Source organism: Sus scrofa, chromosome 6 (assembly GCF_054392235.1).
Source record: "Sus scrofa isolate SSC_HxYL_T2T_F1_AM1 chromosome 6, Sscrofa_HxYL_maternal_Yorkshire_Landrace_v2.0, whole genome shotgun sequence".
Taxonomy (NCBI): Eukaryota; Metazoa; Chordata; class Mammalia; order Artiodactyla; family Suidae; genus Sus; species Sus scrofa.
Genome location: NC_139388.1, coordinates 113829172 through 113854651, shown reverse-complemented (window position 1 = coordinate 113854651; position 25480 = coordinate 113829172). Strand labels below are relative to the sequence as shown.

Here is a 25480-nt window from a genome sequence, read left to right as displayed (position 1 = left end):
TCTATAAATACTATGACCATTCATCCTCTATTTCGCAGGCTTATTGAAAAAAATCTGTCCCACTGTCATTGTGTCAGACTCTACCTCAGAACATGTGTCTCAAATCTAGTGTCCCAAAATAGCTACAAGTGTCTAATAAACACTTTGGAAAGAAAAATTCCTCGTCATGGCCAAACTCCCAATGTCCTGTTTCACACAACTGTCAGGCACCGTGGAAACTCTATAATTCTTCTTCTTTCTTTGCCTATATGTACCCTCCCTTTAATTCACAAAGGATTTCAGGCAACTTACAAAAGTATATACATTACAAAAGAATGAAACAGATGAGGGAAGCAGGACAAAGGTAACTGAGGATAGGATACTAGTAAAAGCCAGAGGTAACATCAGAAGGCAGATATGCACAGCCTGGGACCCTGTCTGGGTGGAAGAGGGGAGCCCAGGGTATGACAACAAGCTTCCTGGTGACCAACCTGATGAAAGAAAGACCATCAGTTGTGAGACTGAAAGCAGCCTGTTCAAGAGTGTCGCTACTGAATGTCAGGTCCTGAGAGTAACCCTCTCAAGATGCCTCCCACGGAGGCTGTATCAGGACCTTGATTCATTTTTTTCATCTTCTTAACCTTATCAAGGCAGTGCCTACACCTCCCAAGTAGGACATGGATGTTCCTTGTTGTTAAAAATACCCACTAGGGAGGGAAACTTGAAGACATCATCCAGAGACTCACAGCTCTGCAGACATTTTTTCCTTCTTACTCTTTGTCCCTTACAGTTTGACTACCTGCCTTCTTGTCTCGGTTCTGCAGTCTGCTCCCCAACTCTCCTTTCATACAGATAAAGACACAACTCCGAAAGTTGTATACATAGACAACCTCGGCACACCAGCCCCCACAATCAATAAGCCTTTTTATTAGCCAGAACACACAGGGCTGTAAAAACATGTTTTGTTCCAAAACAAACCCTACCAATTTCCATGAAAAATAGTGGAAAGTCGGGATTGGTTTTAATTATAACTTCCTATAATACATATATCCTACCTAAAAGAATCTGTCCTTAGTAAAACCTTTGGGGCGGGGGCAGAAATATCATGGAAAAAAAGGAGGCAGCGGAGAGAAATAGTGAATATTACATGTTCTTATAAAGAATGCCTTCAAAGGAGAGGAGGCTGGCTGGCGTTACTGAGTAATGATCTTGGAACACAGCATTAAAGTCATAGCATGAAGGAAGGGAGATAAAATATTTAATGACATCTTAATATTCCCAGTCTTGCAAAAAGCCAAGGACTGGTCACAGTTTATCAGTGGCTGTACATTTTAACATCATTAGACAACAATTTTTTCCAATCAGAGTAATAGAGTTACCAAAATCACAGGGTGGTAGAAAGGAAAGGAAATAAAGTGGACTATAAACTGCTTGGAAATCCTGTCTCTTCCAATTGACTTTTAATAGGAATGTGGAAACTGGGCTCAACAATTAATTGGCTCACTTGGCTCGCAGCTTGGCCAGAGCCTCAATAAATACTGAGGATGTTTCTACATAATAACAATAACATTGGACTAACCATCCTCGGAACAAATCCTCAAAAACCCCACTCACCTCCTGGGACTCAAGTGTGGTCAGAAGTCATTTTGGGGTCTAGTATGTCATTGCCCCCAAATCTTCCAGTCCTTCCTGCATGATTCAGTTCAAGGAATCTAAAGCTTTGCATCAGGGAATTTTTATCTAAAGAAATCTCATCTCCGGAGTTCTCGTTGTGGCTCAGTGGGTTAAGAATCTGACCAGCGGAGTTCATTGCGCAGTGGTTAACAAATCTGACTAGGAACCAAGAGGTTGTGGGTTCAGTCCCTGCCCTTGCTCAGTGGGTTAAGGATCTGACGTTGCCGTGAGCTGTGGTGTAGGTTGCAGACTCAGCTCGGATCCCACGTTGCTGTGGCTCTGGCGTAGGCCAGTGGCTACAGCTCTGATTAGACCCCTAGCCTGGGAACCTCCATATGCCATGGGAACAGCTCAAGAAAAGGCAAAAATATTTAAAAAAAAAAAAGAATCTGACCAGTATCCATGAGGATGCAGGTTCAATACCTGGCCTTGCTCAGTGGGTCAGGGATCTGGGTTGCCATGAGCTGTGGTGTAGGCTGCAAAAGGCTTAGATCTGACATTGCTGTGGCTGTGGTGCAGGCCAGCAGCTATAGCTCAGATTCAACCCCTAGTCTTGGAAACTCCATATACCATGGGTGCAGCCTTAAAAAGACAAAAAAAAAAAAAAAATGTGCTATTTCTTGTTGTTTATGGAATGAGTTCACACCTTCTGGAATTAGGCCAGGATGTACATAGAGTTTGGGAAAGAATAAAACAAAACAGAAACCAGATTTGTATATATACAGTAAGCCAACTAAGGTAGCTAAAACTGTACAGACACAGAACATAACACAGACCAAGAGGTCTCGGGGTACAAAGCAATGTATCCCGACGTAAGAGGTAAGAGTAATTCAGGTCTTCTGACCTAGTCCAATAATACACTGATAAAGAAGTTAATAGGTGCTAAGAGCTAACACAAGTTCAGCTTTCCCATCCCATTCAATCATGCCAGCACTCTCAATTAAATCTGAATCATTCCTGTAGATCTCCTATATATCTTGATATTTTAGAATTATGTGTGATTTTATGTAACTTTTATTTACACGGTCCTCCTACTTAAACCATAAACTTTGTGACAGCAAGATCTCTGATTCCTGCTTCCTTTGGACTTCCCCACAGAGTATAGAAATTTTGATCAGTTAACTGACACGTCACTGAAAAGTCTTTCTTGAAAGAATGGAAGTGTTAACTAACCTTATTGCATAATCATTTTGTAATATATACGTGTACTAAATTCTCATATTGTACACCTTAAACTTACTATCAATGATGTATCAATAAAGCTGGAAAATAGTTACATATTTTTAAAGTCTTTCTTTTCCCCCCCATATAAGCATTAAAAAGAACCCATGTGTCCCATTGTAGTCTTGAGACAGAATGAGAAAACCGGATAAAATCTCCCAATGCTTCCATTAACAAGAGAGTTTCAAGAAAATTTGTCTTGCAGGTAGCTAAGTTCTAGAAAGACCACCGGGAGAAAAAAAAAGAGGTCTGGCATTGAGAAAGCTAAAATAAAGCAGAGGAGAGACAAATTCTGGAGAAAAAGCATGAGAACATGATGAATGCAGTGTGGGGTAATATTAGCACTTGAAAGTCATATGTCCCCCACCCACCCATTCCCCACCCCAAAAATACACCTTTTCAAAGCCTGGAGTTCTGAATCAATGATGAAATAAAACAAAAAAGTAAAACAAATAGGAGATAAAAATGTTCTTTTGTTACAAAAAAAGGTTGATATTATAGAACCTAGGGCACACCACCAGCAAGTGACTTTCTAACACAGAGCCACTGAATTAGATCACCCTTCTCACCCTGGGAGTACTAGGTACCCTTCAGCTCTCCTCTGACAGGTGCCAGGCCTTTGCCACTAAGCTTCCTGCAGGGCAAGAGCATTCAGGAGAACATACTCTCTGAGAGAAACTCAGGAAAGGAGAACCCAGCAGAGGCTATTGATAATTAAACAGGCCATTACAAAAGGCAGGGTCTTCGTTCTCAGCAACATGGATGGGCCTAGAGATTATCACACTAAGTGACGGGAGTCAGACAGAGAAAGCAAATACCATATGATATCACTGAAAGGTGGAATTTAATTTTTAAAATGATACAAAAGAACTAATTTACAAAACAGAAACAGACTCCCAGATTTCAAAAATCAAAATTATGGTTTCCAAAGTCTAAAGGGGAGAGGGATAAATTTAACTGCTGTATTTAAAATAGATAACTAACAGCGACCCACTGTAGAACACAGGGAACTCTTCTCAATGTTCTGCGGTAACCTACAGGGGAAAAGAATCTGAAAAAGAAAGGATATATGTATACCTATAACTGACTCACTTTGCTGTACATGTGAAACTAACACAACATTATAAGTCAGCTATACTCCAATAAAAATTTTTCTAAAAGGCAGGGTCTTTATCTTGGATCCATAAGTGTGCTCCCAAAAGGTCCCCAAAAAATCATGTGCCAAACTTTGTGTGCTTTGTGTGTCTGTGCATTTTTCTGGGGAGAGATTTATAGTTCTCATAAAATCCAACTGCCCTGTATTAGGAGCCAAGGAAGCAGATGACTGAATGGAGACAGGTCAAGATTATAAGACCTCTTAAGCACAAGCCTGAAGTTAGTTATAGACCTTGGGGTCCAAGTGGGGTAGGAAAAGAGCCAAACCAAGAAGGCACTCTTCTAAGTATTTAACCAGTCAATACCCAAGAGACACTTGAGGGGGTCAGTTGAGAAGATCTTGGAAAAGAGCAGAAGAAACAAAAGCAATCATGAGAGAGCTAGAAAGCCACAACTGCCACTCCTTCATCTCACAAATGTGTGTCAGGTGCCTACTCTGTTGAAGGTATACCACTAGGTCCTAGGAATGTAGCTGAAGAGAATTTCTATTTAGAAAATGAGAGACTGAAACTGGAGATTTCTTGGGTGAAAACAGCTCTCTGGCTACCTCAAGTTAAGCCTGCTCAATTATTTCTTTAAGTCACAATGTTCACATCTGAAGGGGGGGGGGAAAGGAAAAAGAAAGCAAAATCATGCCTAGTAAATTAACCCACCAAGCTGCCAAGATCAATCTCTTATTCACTCACTTGAGTCATGGGGAAAAAAAGGAAAATTTAGGATGACAATATAAACAGAGAGAAAATGAATATGTTAAAACTTTGCGTTTCAACTTTGAGCTGACATTGTACTGAGACTCTTTCCAGCTGCTTTGTCTGGCCATGTCAAGGAGTGACCATGATTTATGATGCCACCTCCACAATTTCAATGTTCTTGATCCCCCACCGGAAGCAGTGACAAGCAAGGTTAACTGCTGTGTAAAGAGACAGTATGAATAATGCTTCATGCACGGATCTGGCACTGATCTACAGTGCAAGGCGGGGGAAGCAGAGTTGTTAGCCATTGGTTAAATCCCTGCCAAACGGCAACCTCCCAAATGCCCTAACACCATTTGGAACAATTGGTACTTGCATGGAAAAAGCCTGAACTGTGTTAGAAACTGTTTCCTTGTCCTTGTTCCCTCATAAACATACAAACTGCCAATTTTGCTCACGTTTGGAATTTTCTATTTTTAGAAACAGTTAACATCGTGTGTCCATGTATCATGCCAGCCCTGTCTACATGCTTTTTAATCATGACTTCAGTTATTCCTCTTGTTGTCATCCCCTCTGCTCACTCCCATATACAGATGAGAAGAATGAGGTACAGGAGGTTAAACAGCTCGTCAAGAAGTGGGCAGCAAAGCCAGGATTTGAGCCCAGGTAGCCTAACTGTACAACCCTGCTACTACACTGTCAGTGCACTCTTCTTCATTTAACTCAGTCAACTTATTCTACTTTGCATTATCTCTTCAACCAGATTGTAGACATTTTTGAAGGACTGTTTACACTACTCAGTGATATAATGTGCATATCACTATCAAAAAAAATATTTTTTCAGGAGTTCTCACCGTGGTACAGTGGGTTAAGAATCCAACTGCAGTGGCTTGGGTCAGTGGGGAGGCATGGGTTTGATCCCCAGCTTGGCACAGTGGGTTAAAGCATCCAGTGTTGCCACAGCTGCAGCTTGGATTCAATTCATGGCCAGGGGACTCCCACATGCCATAGGTACAGCCATAAAAATAAAATAAAATTTAACAAAAAAAGAAAGACATTTGTTCAGTCTTCCATAGTCATAGCCTGCTTGATGAACAGGATCTAGACCAAAAGTTTCTGTATCTGCAAATAGTCCTTTAATGTTAATCACTTTTTCATATGTTTACATCCATTTCCCCCAAATAAAGGAAGAAAAGGAAAGAGGAACCAACCTTGACAGAACAGCTACTTCATTCTAAACAATCTGTCAGGTGCATTAAGCCTCACAAGGACCTCATGAGGTAAACATAATTATCCCCATGTTACAAATTGGGAAATGGAAACTCAAGAAAGTTAAGGACATTTCTCTAGGTCTAACTCTGTGGGAGGTAGAAATGGATGGAAAGGCCTCTGTGATTCCATTTCACCAGGACTGGACGCACGCTGTGTAGGTCTCGGTAACACAGCGCCCTCTATCCTGTTAGTTGTACAGATGAGGCTAATCAAAGGAGAAAGAGAAAGGCAGGAAGAGAAGAGATGGAGGAGAGAGTTGGCCTCAGAGCTTCGATATCCCTGAAACACTGGAGAAGTGGCTGCTCCACATCCCCAGGGTCCTCAAAGTCTGTCTAAACTCTTGTCAAAGACTTCAGATTACAGTTATCTGGGTGGCAACCTTGAAATGTTACACTCAAACTTTCTTCTCTGGCAAAAAGCCAAACTCCCTCTATCTTCTGGCAACTACACAGTCGCTGTGTGAGGTCTTCTGCTTTTTCCAAAATGCCTGAGGACAAGGTCAAGGATGTGCTGCTTTGGGGATCTTGTCCCCCATAGCTACTCAGCTGGCAGAGACTGGGTTCCTGGAGAAGGAGGTAGGGGCCTAGCCTCCTCTTGTCACACAGATATCATCTTAATCATATTTCCTCAACGCTCTCCCTTCACTGAAGAACTCTTAAAAGTCAATTCAAATCTCACTTCAAACTCTTTTTCGCCTAGAGGGGAAAAAAAAAATGCTGTTGTTTTTTGTCTAATGGAAGTACTGTGCTGTGACTGGATTTGTAACAGCAGCATGTCAAAATGCCAAAAAAGTGTGTCAAAAATAACATTTAAAAAAAAACTCAGGGGAGACATGTTATAGTCCTAAATGAGCATCTTTATTTCTCTGTGTTGAAATTTGTTAGTCTCCTCTCAAGGGTCTTAATAAACCTCAAAGAAACACACAACACTTAATGAACACAATTTAAGGGCCAATTCAGCCCTTGATACTCCCATTACTGTCAAAAAATCTCTCGCTTGTATTTGTGAGTTCTTCTCTTCCAAGCCTTTCTATTCAATTTCTTCCTCAATGGATGCTTGTTTTCCCAACATCCTTAACCTCCAAAGTATATGCATGTTGCCATGAGGTTAATCAACTAAAAAGAATTAATTTCAATTTATTTCCTTTGTCATTGTTGAGGAAAACATCACAAAGTATTTCTTGACACATTACAGATAAGTCAAATTCATGGCAATCCCATGTTGCCCGGGGTTTGCATATTTAATTTAAGGAGATTTAAATAATATTCAAGCATATCTATAAGGATACTGGCCCCCCATGATCTGGCTGAAAGAAGATAAAAATATTAAAATTTCAGAAGCTATGCAGATAATTCAAAGGATCATCGTATCTTTCTGCATAATGTGAAGAGGAAATATTTACTTTCCTCAAGACACAGGGTAAAGATTTGATCCGATACCAGGAAACTCCTTGAATTTTCCTGCTTCCATCACCTCAGTGGTCATCTATAGCTCCTTGACAGCTCAGCTTCCCCACGGCAGAGGCAATCACAAATCAAATCAAAAACAAAATCAAAATGTTCCCATTTCCTGGGCAAAGTGATTGGAAAGCAGTTGGACCTATGACATAGCAGGGCCATAGTTATTTTGCAAGAATTACTTTGATACTAGGAGGGGAAGGGTGTCTCTTCTTAGTTCAAGAACAGCAAAGGATGATGTACACCTGGAACAGCTGGTGGCTATTTTTGCTTTGATGTCAAGAATGTCATACTAAGATGAAGTCAACAAAGGTAGCCAAGGGCCACAAAGTGAAGAACAGCCTTGACAACAGCATCTGAACCCTTGGATCCAACTGTACCTAAAATCAGACCCACTCTCTTAGATTTCCAAGTTACATGAACCAGTCCTTTCTTTTTGTGCTCATATTGGTTGGACTTTTCTTCTCTGCATTCGTGGATAATATACCTGATCAAAGGTACCCAAAACAGTGTTTCATTAGCCAGAGGCATCATGGTTCAATGTGGGTGGGCTTTGAGTTTTTCTTTTGCTACAGGTTTGTGCCTTTTCCAATAGGAAAAGCAGGAAACGGGGACTGGACTCTTGGTAGCTGGAAGATAGAGTGAGGAGGAGACTTGATCTGATGTGATTTGTATAACCTTTTGAACTTCTACCTTATACATATATTACTTATTAAAAAATAAAATAATTTAGAATTATAAAACTATTTTAAATGATAAAAATAACAGAACCATACTTTAATACACAGAGATTATTTCTAAGACTATTTTAAGAAAATAATCTAAAATGCAAAGAACATGCACAAAGGTCTTCATCCCAAGGGTTTTTGTTTGTGTGTTTGTTTTAACAATTAGAAAGTGGCAACATTCTAACTACCCAGTATTAAGTGAAGATTTAAGAAAATACTATTTTCATAAAATATTATTATTCATAAAATATCATATAGAAGCGATGTTTAATGATGAACTATTTAACAACATGAGAATGTAGGGATATGACATGATTTAGTGAAAAAAATCAATCCTTTTTCTCTATACCTTGTATAATTTTTTATATCATATAATCTCAACAAGTAAAAACACATGGAAAGCATTATTTTTATTTCTTTTCACAGCTTACACCTGCAGCACATGGAAGTTCCCAGGCTAGGGTCAAATCAGAGCCATAGCTGCAACCCAGATCCTTAACCCACTAAGCGAGACCAGGGATTGGAACCCACATCCTCAAAGAGACTAGTCAGGTTCTTAACCCACTGAGCCATAACAGGAACACCAGACAGCATTACTAAAATGTTAATAATTATCTCTGAACAATAAGCTTACAAGAAACCTTTTTTTTCTTTGTACTTTTTCATAGTTTCTAATTTTTCCAAAATAGGAATGTATTTTAACTATAATAATCAGAAAAATGTTGAATAAAAATCAAAATCTGTGTGTCCTTGTTTACAATCTCTGGCCATCATACGTAGTAATGAGGGACTCGGAAGCATGCCCCCTGGGAATTCATCTGACACTGCATGGAACATTGCTTCCTGCTTTCTAGTGGAATCTCCCACCAGCAGTGACTTCATCTTATGCCTCCACTCACTCCTGAAGAGATCAGTGCTCACCATTTCATCATCATGCCCTCTGCATGAGACCAGGGGTCCAGCAGCATGACAGCTTCTGGAGCCAGTCTGCTTAGATACACATCCCAATTCCATCATTTTCTACTTAATTGCTCTCTCCCTCCATCAGGATGGAAGAGATCTATGGTGTCATGTCATTGTGGGGATTAAATGAGATAATGCAGAGGGTGCAAACCTCACAGTGCCTGGCACACAGTCAATCCTTAATAAATATTAGATATTTTGCACATGAGAAATTTGCTTTTCAAGATTGTGACCTCAAAACATGAAGATAAACACTCCTAGTAATACCCAATTCTCTATCAGCTTACCTGCTTTCCTTGTTTCCCAACAGTCTGAGGTTCTGTCATATGGCTTGAGGTTCTTTCCTACTCTCTATGCATTAATTCCACATTGACTCTGCTGCCTTTGAAACCCACATCAACAGGAAGCCTCAGAGACTTTACCAAGACTTTAGTGCTGACACCCTAGGATGACTGTCTGTCCCAGGAAAGAGGAAATGAGTTGGAGGAGGGGAAAGGCAAAGGGAGCCCATAACCAACAGGCCTCCGGAATATTTGTACACACCCCTGAAAAGTCAGAGTGGTGGTCAGAATTCTCCATGCTGGGCAAGAATTCAAGAATTCTCATCAACCAGAGTAGACTGATTTCACGGCTAAACTCAAAAAGAAAGTTTGGAAACAAGATCTTGATTTCTAAATACTATTCACTGAAAAGAAACCAAGGGCTCCTTGAAGGAAAATCTATTTCCAACACTAAGACAGGAAAAACAAAAGATGCTCCTAAAATATTCTGCTGTGCCAGAAAGCAAGAACATACTTAAAGAAAGATGAGGACATGTCAAAGGAACACAGAAGCCAACTGAAGTGATTCCCACTAGCCAAATCTGGGACAATCTAAGCATTAAAATAAATAGTGATCATAACAAATGATGATCTATTAAAATAAAATTCCAAAAATACATACTAATGGAAGCAAAGAAGGAAGGAGGGAAAGAAGGACAGTAGGAAGGAAGGAAGGAAGGAAGAGAAGGCTCTTCCTTATAGAAAATGGCCAACTAATAAATATAGAAGGAATAATGGGGCTAGAAAACTATCAATGATGCAAAAAACAGTAGGTGGTCATGGATCACCATCATCCATCTCCAGAACATTTTTTATGTTCCAAGACTGAAACGTTTTACCCATTAAACACTAACTCTTCATCCCCACTCCTCCACCATTCTTTCTGTCTCCATAAATTTATCTGCTCTAGGTAACTGATATAAGCGGAATCATACAGTACTTGTCTTTGGGGGATTGGCTTATTTCACTTAGCATAATGTTTTCAAGGTTCATCCATGTTGTAGCATATGTCAACACTCCTTTTAAGAGTGAATAACATTCCTGTCACATTTTATCCATACAAATGTTGGTGGATATTTGTGTTGTCCCCACATTCTGGCTATTGTACATAATGCTACTGTGCATGAGTATATAAATATCTGTTCGCAGCCCAGCTTTCAAGTCCTTTGGTTATATACTCAGAAGTAGAATTTCTAGATATGATAGTTCCATTTTTAATTTCTTGAGGAACATCCATATTGCTTTCTATCATGTCTGTGCCATTTTACATTCCTACCAAAAGTGCAAAAAGGTTCCATTTTTCACCATATCCTCATCAACACTTGTTAGTTTCTTTTTTCTTTTTATAATAGCCATCATAATAAGTATGAGGTGTTATTATGTCTTTGATTTGCATTTCTCTAATGACCAGTGAGGTTGAGTTATCTTTTCATGCACTGTATGGGCATCTCTGTGTCTTCGTTGGGGAATATTCAAATCCTTGGTCCATTTTTTAATTAGGTTGTTTGTTTTCTCATTGAGTTGTTGGAGTTCTTTATATAGTCTGAATATTAACTCTTTATAAGCTATACAGTTTGCAAATATTTTCCCCCAGTCTGTGGGTTGCCTTTTTACTCTGTTGACAGTGTCTTCTGATGCACAGAAGTTTCTTAATTTTGATGTGGTCTGATTTACCTATTTTTCCTTCGTTGCCTATGCTTTTCATGTCATATCCATCCTATATACTCTAAACTTGTATCACAACTCAGAGATGATTAAAGGGGCAATTATTTGACTTAGTCATTGATGTTCCTGTCTTGTCACTTACTATTCGCTGTAGGCAGTGATATGGAACTAGTCAACACTCAGAGCAATGGTAGGATCTCCACTAAAGGGCAGAAAAGGGGTAAGGAATGACTTCACAAATTATCAGGTTCTAAATACAAATTCATCCATGAATGAGACTTAGCGCTAAAGTTTTTTTATCAATGATTCACATCCTCATGAGGTCCTGTCATCAACCAATAAGCAACTGATAAACTCAGAGGAGATTAAGCCTAGACCAGGGATACTCATCCTTATCCTGTTAAATGCAGCTTGATAGCCTGGTCACACAGAACAAAAAAATATTTTGAAGCCTGTATTTTAGACAGAATAATATTCTGTGATGTGTTGAGCAAAGATCAAAAGAACCAAAGCAGAGTCCTTCTGAGGGGCTGGCAGATAACTCTGACACCACAATGACATCAAGCTTCAGATAAACCAAACACATATCTAGTAGTACTTAGGTATAAAATGATGACCCTGGAGTTCCCATCATGGCTCCGTGGTAACAAACCCAACAGTATCCGTGCGGACAGGGGTTCAATCCCTGGCCTCACTCCGTGGATCAAGACCTGGCATTGCCATTAGCTGTGGTGTAGGTCACAACCTTGGCTTGGATCCCAAGTGGCTGTGGCTGTGGCATAGGCCGGTGGCCACAGCTCCAATTCGACCCCTAGCCTGGGAACCTCCATATGCCATGGGTGCAGCCCTAAAAAGACTAAATAAATAAAAAGATGAGCCCTCAACATCCCCTACCTAATGTGCATTTTCTAGCACCTTCTCCTTGTGTCCAATAATAAAAGCCAAATCATTTCACACATAATTTATCTCCCCTAAAACATATGTATAATAAAAACAAATGTTTATATATACTATGTGCTAGATACCATTTTAGAGCACATATTAACACATATATCCCTCCCAACAACTCTATGAGGTAGATACTGTAATTATCACCCCTAATTTTTTTTTTTTTTTTTTTTTTTTGCCTTTTCTAGGGCCGCACCTGTGGCATTTGGAGGTTTCCAGGCTAGGGGTCTAATCGAAGCTGTAGCCACTAGCCTACGCCAGAGCCACAGCAACGCTAGATCCTAGCCGTGTCTGCAACCTACACCACAGCTCAGGGCAATGCCGGATCCTTAACCCACTGAGTGAGGCCAGGGATCAAACCCGCAACCTCATGGTTCCTAGTCGGATTCGTTAACCACTGAGCCATGACGGGAACTCCATCACCCCTGTTTTATAGATGAGAAAACTAAGGCACAGAGAAGGTTTTGTAACTTATCCAAGGCCACAAGGCTTAGAGAGCAGAGACAAAATTTGAACATAAGCTGTCCAGTTCCAGAACTGTGATCTTAATCATGACAATTTATCCTCTGGATTTATAATTACATACATACACACACACACACACACACACACACACACACACACAAATCCCTCCCTTTCAAGACAATTTAGTGAGTGAAAGGCAGAAAACTGGCAGGTCATCTGCAATCCTCTATGGTTTGGGTGATATATACCAATCCTTTTAGATTCCTGAACATAGACAGTTTATGTCAGAATGTGTGACACCCATTCCAAACCAGCTGGGATCTAAACCTTTGGTTCAATGAGTTAAGTTTCTACTATGGAATTTCAGGCAGTCTCAAGTATGCAGGAAAATCTAAAAGGTGGGGAAGCCTCCAGTTAAAACGGCTTTGCTGGTCCCCCAAATTGTCCTGGCCAGGCAGCTATCCCTGCTCTGTATGTGTTACACTGACCTCACCTGACATCTCCCACCACCCAAAGTAACCCTTCCTGTAACTTTTGTGTCTTTTTGGGTTCTCAGTTCCACACTTATCTCTTTATGCCTCCATTCCTTTATCTGTAAAATGGGATAAAATATCTATATCAGAGAGAGGACAAGATGGCGGAGGAGTAGGTGGACACGCTCGCCCTCTCCCACAAACACAACAAAAAAAGCACATCTACAGAATAAATGACTCGCACAGAACAGCAACCAATCGCTGGCAGAGGAACCTAAACTCCAATAACGGCAAGAAATTCGTGACATTATTGGGCAGAACAGGAGAAAAGAGGAGAGTGAGAGAAGGTGAATCCGAGCGGGACGGGGGCTCCCAAAAGGGAACTGCGGAGGAGAAAGGGATCCCGCACCCTGGAAAGTCACCTACCGGGCGAAAGATCAAACGAACCGGAGGAATCTCCAGATGCAGAGAAGAGTGTAGCAGTAAGTTGGAGTACGGAAAAGCCGATCAAGAACCCAACGGACCATCTGAACTACGGGCACAGTCACCAAAAATTGAGACGCCTGGGTGGGGGCTGGGCACGAGTCCTCGCCTCCGAAGGTTAGTCCCCGGGAAAGGGCCGGGGGACCCCTGGTTGGGGGCTGGGCACCGAGACCTCGCCGCCGAAGGTTAGTCCCCGAGAGGGGGCCGGGGGACGCCAGGTGGGGGCTGGGCACCGAGACCTCGAGACCTCGCCTCCGAAGGTTAATTCCTGAGAAAGGGCCGGGGGACGCCTGGGAGGGGGGCTGGGCACCGAGACCTCGCCGCAGAAGGTTAGTCCCCGAGAAAGGGCCGGGGGGCGCCGCCTGGGCAGGGGCTGGGCCCCGAGACCTCGGCTCCAGAGATTAGTCCCCGGGCTAGGGGGGCGGGGCAGAGCAGAAACTGTTTGGGAGGTCTAGAAACCAGTTGACAGGGCAGAGACTGCCTGGGAGACGAGAAAACAAAGCTGTCGCAGAGGAAGGGAGCAATACTCCAGGGGTGGGGAAGGGGAAAGCCACATCAGAGGGAACCTGGGAGAAGAGCCTGGTCTGCGCCCGTGCTGGGGAGGGGAGAAAAGAAGGGGTGGGTCCCCATAGAATACCCCCCACGCCACAGCAAGCTTACAGGCCCGCTAGCTAGCTGAAAACTGTGCTTCCCAGTGCATCCCCTCCCCCAACCCCCGCCACGCCCTACGCTCTCACGGACTTGGGGCTGCCTGCCATCCAGGGGGGCTGGCCTCAACAATTGCCTGAAGCCTACCACCGCAGGGGCTGTCCCTGCACAGGCCTGCTTGCCCTTTGGAGGGGCTACACTTTCGCAGAGCAGCACCAAACAGCAACAGCCCCCGAGAAAAGGCCTGCAGCCTAGAAAAGCTAGAACAAGCTTAGCCAGGCTGTGAATAGATCGGCCTAATTCTCGGACGGTTTTTCTGAGTCGGGTTGCCCCGGGGAGGAGCCTCTTCGGTTTCCAACGGCCCTGCTACCCGCCCAAGCCCCCAGGGGATGCTCTAGTGGACCAGCTGCATAGGACTGCCAGCTCCAGGCAGGACCCCCTGCAGCCCAGAAAAGCTGCAACAAGCTCAGCCAGACTGTGAAAAGATCCGCCTACATTCTCAGGCTGTCCTTCTGAGTTGGGCTGCCCTAGGGAAGAGCCTCTTAGGTTCTCAGTGCCCCAGATAGCTGCTCCAGCCCCCAGGGGGTGATGCACCCCTAAAGAGCAGCTGCCCAACACCGCCAACCCCCTGCAAGAACCCCACAGCCTAAAAACACCAGAGCAAGCTCTGCATGACCAAGTGAAATCTGCTACCATCGCGGTGTGGACCTCTCAGTCCTGTCTGCCCTCAGGAAGTCCTCCTTTGCTTCAAAGAAACACTGTTAGCCCCATCAACACTCCAGAAAAGCCACACTGCCTCAAAAAAGATTGACCAACAACGCCAGCCCTCAGGAAATACTCCACGGCAGTGACAAGGCAAACACTGCCTGATCACGGAGAGTACAACTCCCTCAGAAGAAAGAAAACAACAAGCAAGATGAAGAAGCTGAGAAACCACCCCCAGTCAAACCAACAGGAGAACTCACCTAAAACAGTCAACAATGAAACAGATCTCGGCAGTCTGACAGACCTGGAGTTCAAAAGAGAAATAGTGAAAATACTGAAGGAATTAAGAGAAGATATGAACAGTAATGCAGATACCCTCAGAAAGGAACTAGAAAATATAAGGAGGAGCCAAGAAAAACTAGAACATTCATTTGCAGAGATGCAAACTGAACTAGGGGCAGTAAAAACCAGAATGAATAATGCAGAAGAACGAATCAGTGATATGGAAGATAGAATAATGGAAATCACTCAATCTGGTCAACAGACAGAAAACCGAATCAAAAAACTGGAAAGCAATATAAGAGACCTATGGGATAATATAAAGCAGGCCAATCTACGCATAATAGGAATTCCAGAAGGAGTAGAAAAAGATAAGGGAATGGAAAATATATTTGAAGAAATTATTGCTGGAAATTTCCCAAATCTAAAGGATACTGGATTCAAGATACAAGAAGCACAGAGGGCCCCAAACAAACTGAACCCAAACAGACCCACACCAAGACACATCATAATAAAAATGGCAAAAGTTAGTGATAAAGAGAGGATCCTAAAGGCAGCAAGAGAAAAACAGAATGTTACCTTCAAGGGAACCCCCATAAGAATATCAGCTGATTTCTCTACAGAAACACTACAGGCCAGGAGGGAATGGCAAGAGATATTTAAAGTGCTAAAAGGAAAAAATATGCAACCTAGAATACTCTATCCAGCAAGAATATCATTTAAAATAGAAGGGGAAATAAAAATTTTTCCCAACAAACAAAAACTTAAAGAATACAGCAACACAAAACCCAGGTTAAAGGAAATATTGAAAGGGCTTCTCTAAACCAAAAAGAAAGGAAGGAAAGGGAAGAAAAAAGAAAAGAAAAAAAAAAGAAGAAGAAGAGGAAGAACTAGGACTGAGGAAACTGCAATCAGAGAGCAGTCACTCAAATAAGCCAGCATACAGATTTAATCATGAACATGCTTCAAACAAAATAAAATTAAAAAGAAAAAAAGAAAAAAGAGTCATCAAAACCATAAAATGTGGGCAAGGGATGTCAGGAGGTAAATAACCCTTTTTGTTTATATGTATGTCTCTCTTCTTAATTTTAATATAGTAATGAAGAGTTTGAACTTACAGGACCATCAGGCTAAAACACACAATTATGGGAAGGGGTTAGCATACTTAAAAAACAGGGCAACCACAAGCCAAAACCAAATAATGCATTTGCAAAAAATGACAAAAAAAAAAAACACTCAAGCAGATAATAACAGGAGACCATCCAACCAAAGGAAAAAAAAAAAAAAGAAAGAAAGGAAGAATGGAGAACCATAGAATCAACTGGAACACGAGGTTCAAATGGCAATAAATAATCATCTATCAATTATCACCTTAAATGTCAATGGACTGAATGCCCCAATCAAAAGACACAGAGTGGCTGAGTGGATAAAAAGGCAAAAACCTTCAATATGCTGCCTACAAGAAACTCACCTTAGGACAAAAGATACATATAGATTGAAAGTGAAAGGGTGGGGAAAAATATTTCATGCCAATAGACATGACAGAAAAGCAGGAGTCGCAACGCTCATATCAGACAAAATAGACTTTAAAACAAAAGGCATAAAGAAAGACAAAGAAGGACACTATTTAATGATTAAGGGATCCATCCAAGGAGAGGATGTTACTATTGTCAACATATATGCCCCAAATACAGGAGCACCCAGATACATACAACAAATATTAACAGACATAAAGGGAGATATTGATGAGAATACAATCATGGTAGGAGACCTAAATACCCCCCTCACATCAATGGACAGATCCTCTAGACAGAAAACCAATAAAGCAACAGAGATCCTAAAGGAAACAATAGAAAAGTTAGACTTAATTGATATCTTCAGGATACTACATCCAAAAAAAGCAGAATACACATTCTTCTCAAATGCTCATGGAACATTCTCAAGAATCGACCACATATTGGGACATAAAGCGAATCTCAATAAATTTAGGAGCATAGAAATTATCTCAAGTATCTTCTCTGACCACAATGCCATGAAATTAGAAATCAACCATGGGAAAAGCAAAGAGAAAAAACCTACTCCATGGAGACTAAACAACATGCTACTAAAAAACCAATGGGTCAATGAGGAAATCAAGAAGGAAATTAAAAACTACCTTGAAACAAATGATAATGAAGACACAACCTCTCAAAATCTATGGGATGCTGCGAAAGCAGGGCTCAGAGGGAAATTTATAGCAATCCAGGCCTTTCTCAAAAAAGAAGAAAGATCCCAAATTGACAACTTAACCCACCACCTAAACGAATTAGAAAAAGAAGAACAAAAAAGTCCTAAAGTCAGCAGAAGGAAGGAAATTATAAAGATCAAAGAAGAAATCAATAAAATAGAGACTCAAAAAACAATAGAGAAAATTAATAAAACCAAGAGCTGGTTCTTTGAAAAGGTAAACAAAATTGACAAACCCCTGGCCAGACTCACTAAAAAGAGGAGAGAAAGAACCCAAATCACCAAAATTATAAATGAAAAAGGAGAAATCACAACGGATACAGCAGAAATACAAAAAACCATAAGAGAATACTATGAACAACTGTATGCCAACAAGTTTGACAATCTGGAAGAAATGGACAATTTTCTAGAATCTTACAGCTTGCCAAAACTGAATCAAGCAGAAACAGACCAACTGAACAGACCAATCACTAGAAATGAAATTGAAGAGGTCATAAAATCACTCCCTACAAATAAAAGCCCAGGACCAGATGGCTTCACAGGTGAATTCTATCAAACATATAAAGAGGAATTGGTGCCCATCCTCCTTAAACTCTTTCAAAAGGTGGAAGAAGAAGGAATACTCCCAAAGACATTCTATGAGGCCACCATCACCCTCATTCCAAAACCAGACAGAGATACCACCAAAAAAGAAAACTATCGGCCAATATCATTGATGAATATAGATGCAAAAATTCTCAACAAAATCTTAGCCAACCGAATCCAACAACATATCAAAAAAATTATACACCATGACCAGGTTGGGTTCATCCCAGGTTCACAAGGATGGTTCAACATACACAAATCAATCAGCATCATACACCACATTAACAAAAAAAAAGATCAAAAATCATATGATCATCTCAATAGACGCAGAAAAAGCATTTGACAAAGTTCAACATCCATTCATGATCAAGACCCTCGCCAAAGTGGGTATAGAGGGAACATTCCTGAATATAATCAAAGCCATTTATGATAAACCCACAGCAAATATAATCCTCAATGGGGAAAAACTGAAAGCCTTCTCACTCAAATCTGGAACAAGACAGGGATGCCCACTCTCACCACTGCTCTTCAACATCGTTTTGGAAGTCTTAGCCACAGCAATTAGACAAACAAAAGAAATAAAAGGCATCCATATAGGAAGAGAAGAGATCAAACTGTCACTGTATGCAGATGATATGATACTATACCTAGAAAACCCTAAGGACTCAACCCCAAAACTCCTTGAACTGATTAATAAATTCAGCAAAGTGGCAGGATATAAGATTAACATTCAGACGTCAGTTGCATTTCTGTATACCAGCAATGAAACATTAGAAAAGGAATACAAAAAAATGATACCTTTTAAAATTGTACCTCACAAAATCAAATACCTCGGAATACACCTGACCAAAGAGGTAAAGGACCTATATGCTGAGAACTATAAAACCTTAATCAAAGAAATCAAAGAAGATGTAAAGAAATGGAAAGATATTCCATGTTCCTGGATTGGGAAAATCAATATTGTGAAAATGGCCATCCTACCCAAAGCAATCTACAGATTCAATGCAATCCCTATCAAATTACCCATGACATTGTTCACAGAACTAGAACAAACCATCCAAACATTTATATGGAACCACAAAAGACCCAGAATCGCCAAAACAATCCTGAGAAACAAAAACCAAGCAGGAGGCATAACTCTCCCAGACTTCAAGAAATACTACAAAGCCACAGTCATCAAAACAGTGTGGTACTGGTATCAAAACAGACAGACAGACCAATGGAACAGAATAGAGAATCCGCAAATAAACCCTGACACCTATGGTCAATTAATCTTTGACAAGGGAGGCAAGAACATCAAATGGGAAAAGGAAAGTCTATTCAGCAAGCATTGCTGGGAAACCTGGACAGCTGCATGCAAAGCAATGAAACTAGAACACACCCTCACACCATGCACAAAAATAAACTCCAAATGGCTGAAAGACTTAAATATACGACAAGACACCATCAAACTCCTAGAAGAAAACATAGACAAAACACTCTCTGACATCAACATCATGAATATTTTCTCAGGTCAGTCTCCCAAAGCAATAGAAACTAGAGCAAAAATAAACCCATGGGACCTCATCAAACTGAAAAGCTTTTGCACAGCAAAGGAAACCAAAAAGAAAACAAAAAGACAACTTACAGAATGGGAGAAAATAGTTTCAAATGATGCAACTGACAAGGGCTTAATCTCTAGAATATACAAGCAACTTATACAACTCAACAGCAAAAAAACCAATCAATCAATGGAAAAATGGGCAAAAGACCTGAATAGACATTTCTCCAAGGAAGATATACAGATGGCCAACAAACACATGAAAAAATGCTCAACATCGCTGATTATAAGAGAAATGCAAATCAAAACTACCATGAGATACCACCTCACACCAGTCAGAATGGCCATCATTAATAAATCCACAAATAACAAATGCTGGAGGGGCTGTGGAGAAAAGGGAACCCTCCTGCACTGCTGGTGGGAATGTAAACTGGTACAGCCACTATGGAGAACAGTTTGGAGATACCTTAGAAATCTATACATAGAACTTCCATATGACCCTGCAATCCCACTCTTGGGCATCTATCCGGACAAAGCTCTACTTAAAAGAGACACATGCACTCGCATGTTCATTGCAGCCCTATTCACAATAGCCAGGACATGGAAACAATCCAAATGTCCATCGACAGATGATTGGATTCGGAAGAGGTGGTATATATACACAATGGAATACTACTCAGCCATAAAAAAGGATGACATAATGCCATTTGCAGCAACATGGATGGAACCAGAGAATCTCATACTGAGTGAAATGAGCCAGAAAGACAAAGACAAATACCATATGATATCACTTATAACTGGAATCTAATATCCAGCACAAATGAACATCTCCTCAGAAAAGAAAATCATGGACTTGGAGAAGAGACTTGTGGCTGCCTGATGGGAGGGGGAGGGAGTGGGAGGGATCGGGAGCTTGGGCTTATCAGACACAACCTAGAATAGATTTATAAGGAGATCCTGCTGAATAGCATTGAGAACTATGTCTAGATACTCATGTCGCAACAGAAGAAAGGGTGGGGGAAAAAACTGTAACTGCAATGTATACATCTAAGGATGACCTGACCCCCTTGCTGTACAGTGGGAAAATAATAATAAAAAAAAATATATCTATATCATAGGATCTTTGTGAGAATTACATAACATATGAAAAGCTCCCAGAAGCCTGGTAAAGAGAAAGTGATATGTTTTCATTGTTACTTATCATCAACCAAACTAAAGATGCATTTTCTTTCTTTTTTTTATGGCATAGGGAAGTTCCCAGGGTAGGGGTTGAATAGGAGCTGCAGCTGCTGGCCTACACCACAGCCACAGCAATGCCAGATCTGAGCCGCCTCTGCAACCCACACCACAGCTTGCAGCAATGCCAGATCCTTAACCCACTTAGCCAGGCCAGGGATGGAACCCACATCCTCATGCATACCATGTCAGGTCCTTAACCCTCTGAGTCACAACAGGAACTCTGGAAGATGCATTTTCTCCCTTGTTTTACATTTTTGGGATGGTTCCAAGGGGTCAGTCCCTTCCTGTGGATTGTTCCACCCATCTCATAACACTATCATAGACAACTCTGGTTACTGATTGCCGTGGATTGTGTTCCCTGAAAAGACATTTTGATGTCCTAACCCCTGGAACCTGTGGATGTGGTCTTACTTGGAGATAGGGCCTTTGCAGATATAATCAAGTGAAGATGAAGTGATACCGGATGAGGATGGACCTTAATCCAATATAACCAGTGCCCCCATGAGAAGAAAATACACACACACACACACACACTCAGGGTGACAATGGAGGCAGAGACAGGAGTGATGCCTCCACATGCTAAAGAGTGTCAGGGGTTGCAGCAACCAGAAGCTAAGAAGAAGAGAGGAGAGGGTCCTCCCCTGGGCCTTCAGAGTGTGCTCCGCACACTCCTTGATTTCAGACCTCTAGCCTCCAGAGCTATGAAAGAAGAAACATCTGCTGCACTCAGTTACTGGTAACTTGTCACATCAACCCTAGGAAATGCATACGCAGATCTGGGCACTTTTCTGGATTTTCCTTCTCCAATTTTCCTCCTCAAACCATATCTCTCATAGGATTCCCATTCATGTTTTTATTCCCCTCGGCCTATGCAATATCTGAGGAGCTGTTTGGTCACAAGGGTGTCAGAAACTTCCCTGTTTTGTTATACATTAATTCTTGCCCTATCACGAAATATGACCAAACAACAAAAGGATATGACATATTGTTTTTAATTTTTTTTAAAGGATATGACATAGAACACTGCATTTCCTTTATTTAACTCTGTCAGTGTTAGGGAGTAATCTGTTATCTTTGGAATCAGATGCCAATCTCATCCTGCTGGGTTATCGTGAATCCTCATTTGGCTCTGGCCATTCATAATCTTGATGTCCTAATATTCTTTCAACTGGGATTCTGACAAAAAAACCACTGTCATTTCTCCAACTGATTATTCAATTCCATATTCCTAAATCTCATTTTTTTCCAGCTTCTGTGAATTAAACATTACATTTTATTTCAGCTAAATCACCCCTGTAATAGGCTGAATCTTATTCTGTTAGAGATTTTGATGACTTCTCCATAGATGGAACATAAAACAGTGTCTAACATATATACATTTTTACAGTTTAATTCTAGGCTCCCAAAAGATAAATTGTGAACCAAATGGGGAAAGAGACATGAATAAATAATACCAGCTGAACAGACTAAAATACATAGGAAAAGTTAAGCCCCTCTCAGTAAATGTCAAGTATGAAATTGTTTTATATAATTTTATTCATTGGACCTAACCTACTCCCACAAGATTTCATTTGATTTTCAGAGATTGATACCATTATGTTCTGCATTCCAAGTATGCGATCAAAACAGCTCCAGTGCCAGACTACAGTTTCCTGCACTGTGATGCAGAACTTGCCCTAACAATGGAAGGAGAGAGGTCTATGTTCAGCTAGACCCTACCCAATACTAGTCACTGGGGACTGATGTGTGTGGGGTCATCACTGAGGGAGGACCAGGGCTTCAGAAGGAGTCTCTGCTACTTCAGCCAGTCAGATCAAGGCAGCTCTGTGTAAGAGCAGAGGAATCACTCCTAATTTTCACTGGCTATTGCCCCAACTGGGGCTGAATGGCGAGACCACAGCAGCCAAGCTGACCACACATATAGGCAGATGTGGCAGAGATCATTCAGCAAATCGTACTTTCCTCCTAGACACACAGTTAGATGACAGAACCCAGCCTCCCTGTGATGAAATGTGGCCAGGTAACAGCTCTGGGCTTCGGAATGTGGATCAAAGTGGTGTACTCCACCTTTAGGAATGGGCTACAAAACCACCCACGCAGCCTTTCCTGTTCTCTCCCCTCCTTCATCACCAGCCAGACTTCAAGGATTCAGGGAGAAACTCCAAGAACCTGGGGTGGAAGCCAGCAAACGTTTTCTATGAAACAGTTTAGGCTTTGGGGGTTATAGTCTCTGTCATGACTATTCAACTGTGCCATTGCAGCAGGGCAGCAATATCAATACCATGTGAATGAATGCATGCCTGTGTTCCAATAAAACTTTTATTTACAAAAACCAGTTGGATTTGGCCCACAGGTCATAGTTTTCAAAACCCTGCCGTAGGAGAACCACTAAGTGGGAGGACCCTGGGTTCCAGAATAACTGTGTGGATTAGATCACCCCCTCCCACATGTTGACCTCATTGGCTGGGACATGAATAATGGTTGGCACGAGGTTCTGCTCACGGTAGCCACTCAGGAATCCATGCCAACAGAGGCATCATCTTAGCAGGCACTTTTGCAATCCCCCTACTGTTGAAAGGGAATAGTTGAAACCGTCCCCTTCTGAAAGCTTCCTCCTAGAAGTGGTGTGTCAGCCACGTTCACATTTTATTAACCAAGTCAAGGCATATGGCTACACCAAACTTCAAAAGGAAACATCAAAGGAAGCAATGGAGAGGTGACCCAACTATATGCCCAAGAAGAGGTGATAATCCAATTATCTGTGAATGGCACTAGGGATACTACAGAATGCTAAACAAAGTTATTGTCATTCACATCTTATGTGCAAAAAATGCTTAATCAGACTGATATCCTCCTAAGGCTGACCATTGGTCTTCTAAAAAGAAGTCAAAAGTGACATTGGAACTCAGGCCTCTGTTGGTGGAGCAGTCCTGGATGAGATGACTGGGTCAGGGTGTTCAGAAAACAGCATTATAACAAGGGAAATGGGAAGTAGAGGGGAGCTAGAGATAGGGGAAGAGAAGACTAGGGGACCCAAATGAGCATCCTGTACAGTGTTGCTTCCAATCCATCCTGTTCTCTTCCCCCTCATATACGACAGGATTAAACTCACCCACTTACAAACAATTCTTGCTTAGCTTGAGCCAAAAGAGATCACCAATACCTCACCATTTTTTGCCTATAAAATCAACTCTGGTTAAACCTAACGTATTTTTTGTCTTTTTTTTTTTTTTTGCGGGGAGCGGGGGGAACACCCTCAGCCTATGGAGGTTCCCAGGCCAGGGGTCGAATCAGAGTTGTAGTTGCTGGCCTACGCTACAGTCACAGCAACGAGGGATCCGAGCCGCATCTGTGACCTACACCACAGCTTACCGCAACTCAGGATCCTCAACCCACTGAGCGAGGCCAGGGATTAAACTTGCATCCTCATGGATACTAGCCAGAGTTTCCGCTGAGCCACGATGGGAACTCCAAACCTAACATATTTTTAATATCACTAATATGCACTTTGAAAATAGAACAACATAAAACTGCTACATTATGTTCAGAGTTGGAGGATTCTATCCAAAAATGTGCTCAGAAAAAAAAAATATTCCCTAGACTAACCAGAGCTAGTCCTTGAACACACTCGTGAAAGAAGCAAGATTGACTATATTCTTGTCTTGACACCTCACTTCTAAATCTAAGGAAGAGAGAATTGATATGTATTGAGTTCCAACTCAGTGAGGAGCTTAGAGCCAAGGTCACGGCTGAACTGAAATGTGGATTAAGTGTCTGGCTGGCCCCCAAGCAGCCCCAAGGATCTTTTTGTCTAGTAGGACAGCGCTTGTAGCCAAGTCAAGGTGGAGAGAAGTTGACATGGACCCTCTATTAATAGGGTTAGCTGTGAGCCCAGCCCATGGGACCAGGTCTGAGCCCTACCCTAAGAGGCTGGAGGGCCTGTTTTCTTGAGGAACTTTGTGAGATACAAGATTTAAGAGGTGTGTCTTCAGAGCCATTGGGATTTTGTGCCTTTTGGGTAGTGGGAATAAGGTATGCACACATGCAGTAGGGGGTTTCAGACAGCAACAAGTGGAGAGCTATGAGAAGACTGCTTATAAGCTCAGGTGAGATAACTCTCAGGAAGCTCAGAAAAGAGGGGAAGGCTGGTGTCCTAGAAAAGAGGGGAAGGCTGATGTCCTAGAAGTGTGCAGATGGGGACGACTGGCACTAGAAATGTGGGCATTTCTTACAAAGTGTGTTAGTTAAGGTTCTCCAGAGACATAGAACCAGTAGGAATGTGTGGGTATGTGTGTATGTTTGCGTAGAGGTTTATTATAAGGAACTGCCTCTTGCAATTATGGAGGCTGGCAGGTCCCAATATGTGCTGGATAAATCAGCAAGCTGGAGCCCGAGGAAGGTCATGGTGTAGTTCCAGTCTAAAGACCTGCAGGCTCAGGATGCAGGAAGAGCCAATGTTCCAGCTCAAGTCTAAAGACAGCAAAAAATCAATGTCCCAGTTTAAAGGCCATCAGGCAGGAAGCATTTGCAATCAGGGTAAGGTCACTTTTTTCTTCTACTTTGTTTAACAGATTGGATGAGGCCCACCTATATTAGGAAAGATTTAAATGTTAATCTCATTCAGAAACATCCTCACAGAAACAACCTAAATAAAGTTTGACCTCATATCTGGGTACCCTCTGGCCTAATTAAGATGACATAAAATTAACCATCACATAAAGTAACCCTCATTTAATCACACAGTGATGATTTGCCACCTCACA

General features: G+C 41.6%; 1 protein-coding gene across 14 annotated transcripts in view; it reads right to left on the bottom strand.

The window, feature by feature from the left end:
* LOC102159243 (uncharacterized) overlaps positions 1 to 25480 on the bottom strand; it is a 360278-nt gene that overhangs the window by 326982 nt on the left and 7816 nt on the right. The window contains exon 3 of one of the 14 annotated variants that reach the window (XR_002345457.2): positions 23015 to 25304. The exons of the other annotated variants lie outside the window; for them this stretch is intronic. The gene's annotated coding sequence lies outside the window, so the exon portion shown is untranslated. Of the gene's footprint in view, positions 1 to 23014; positions 25305 to 25480 lie in introns of those variants that run through there. 14 annotated transcript variants of the gene reach the window in all.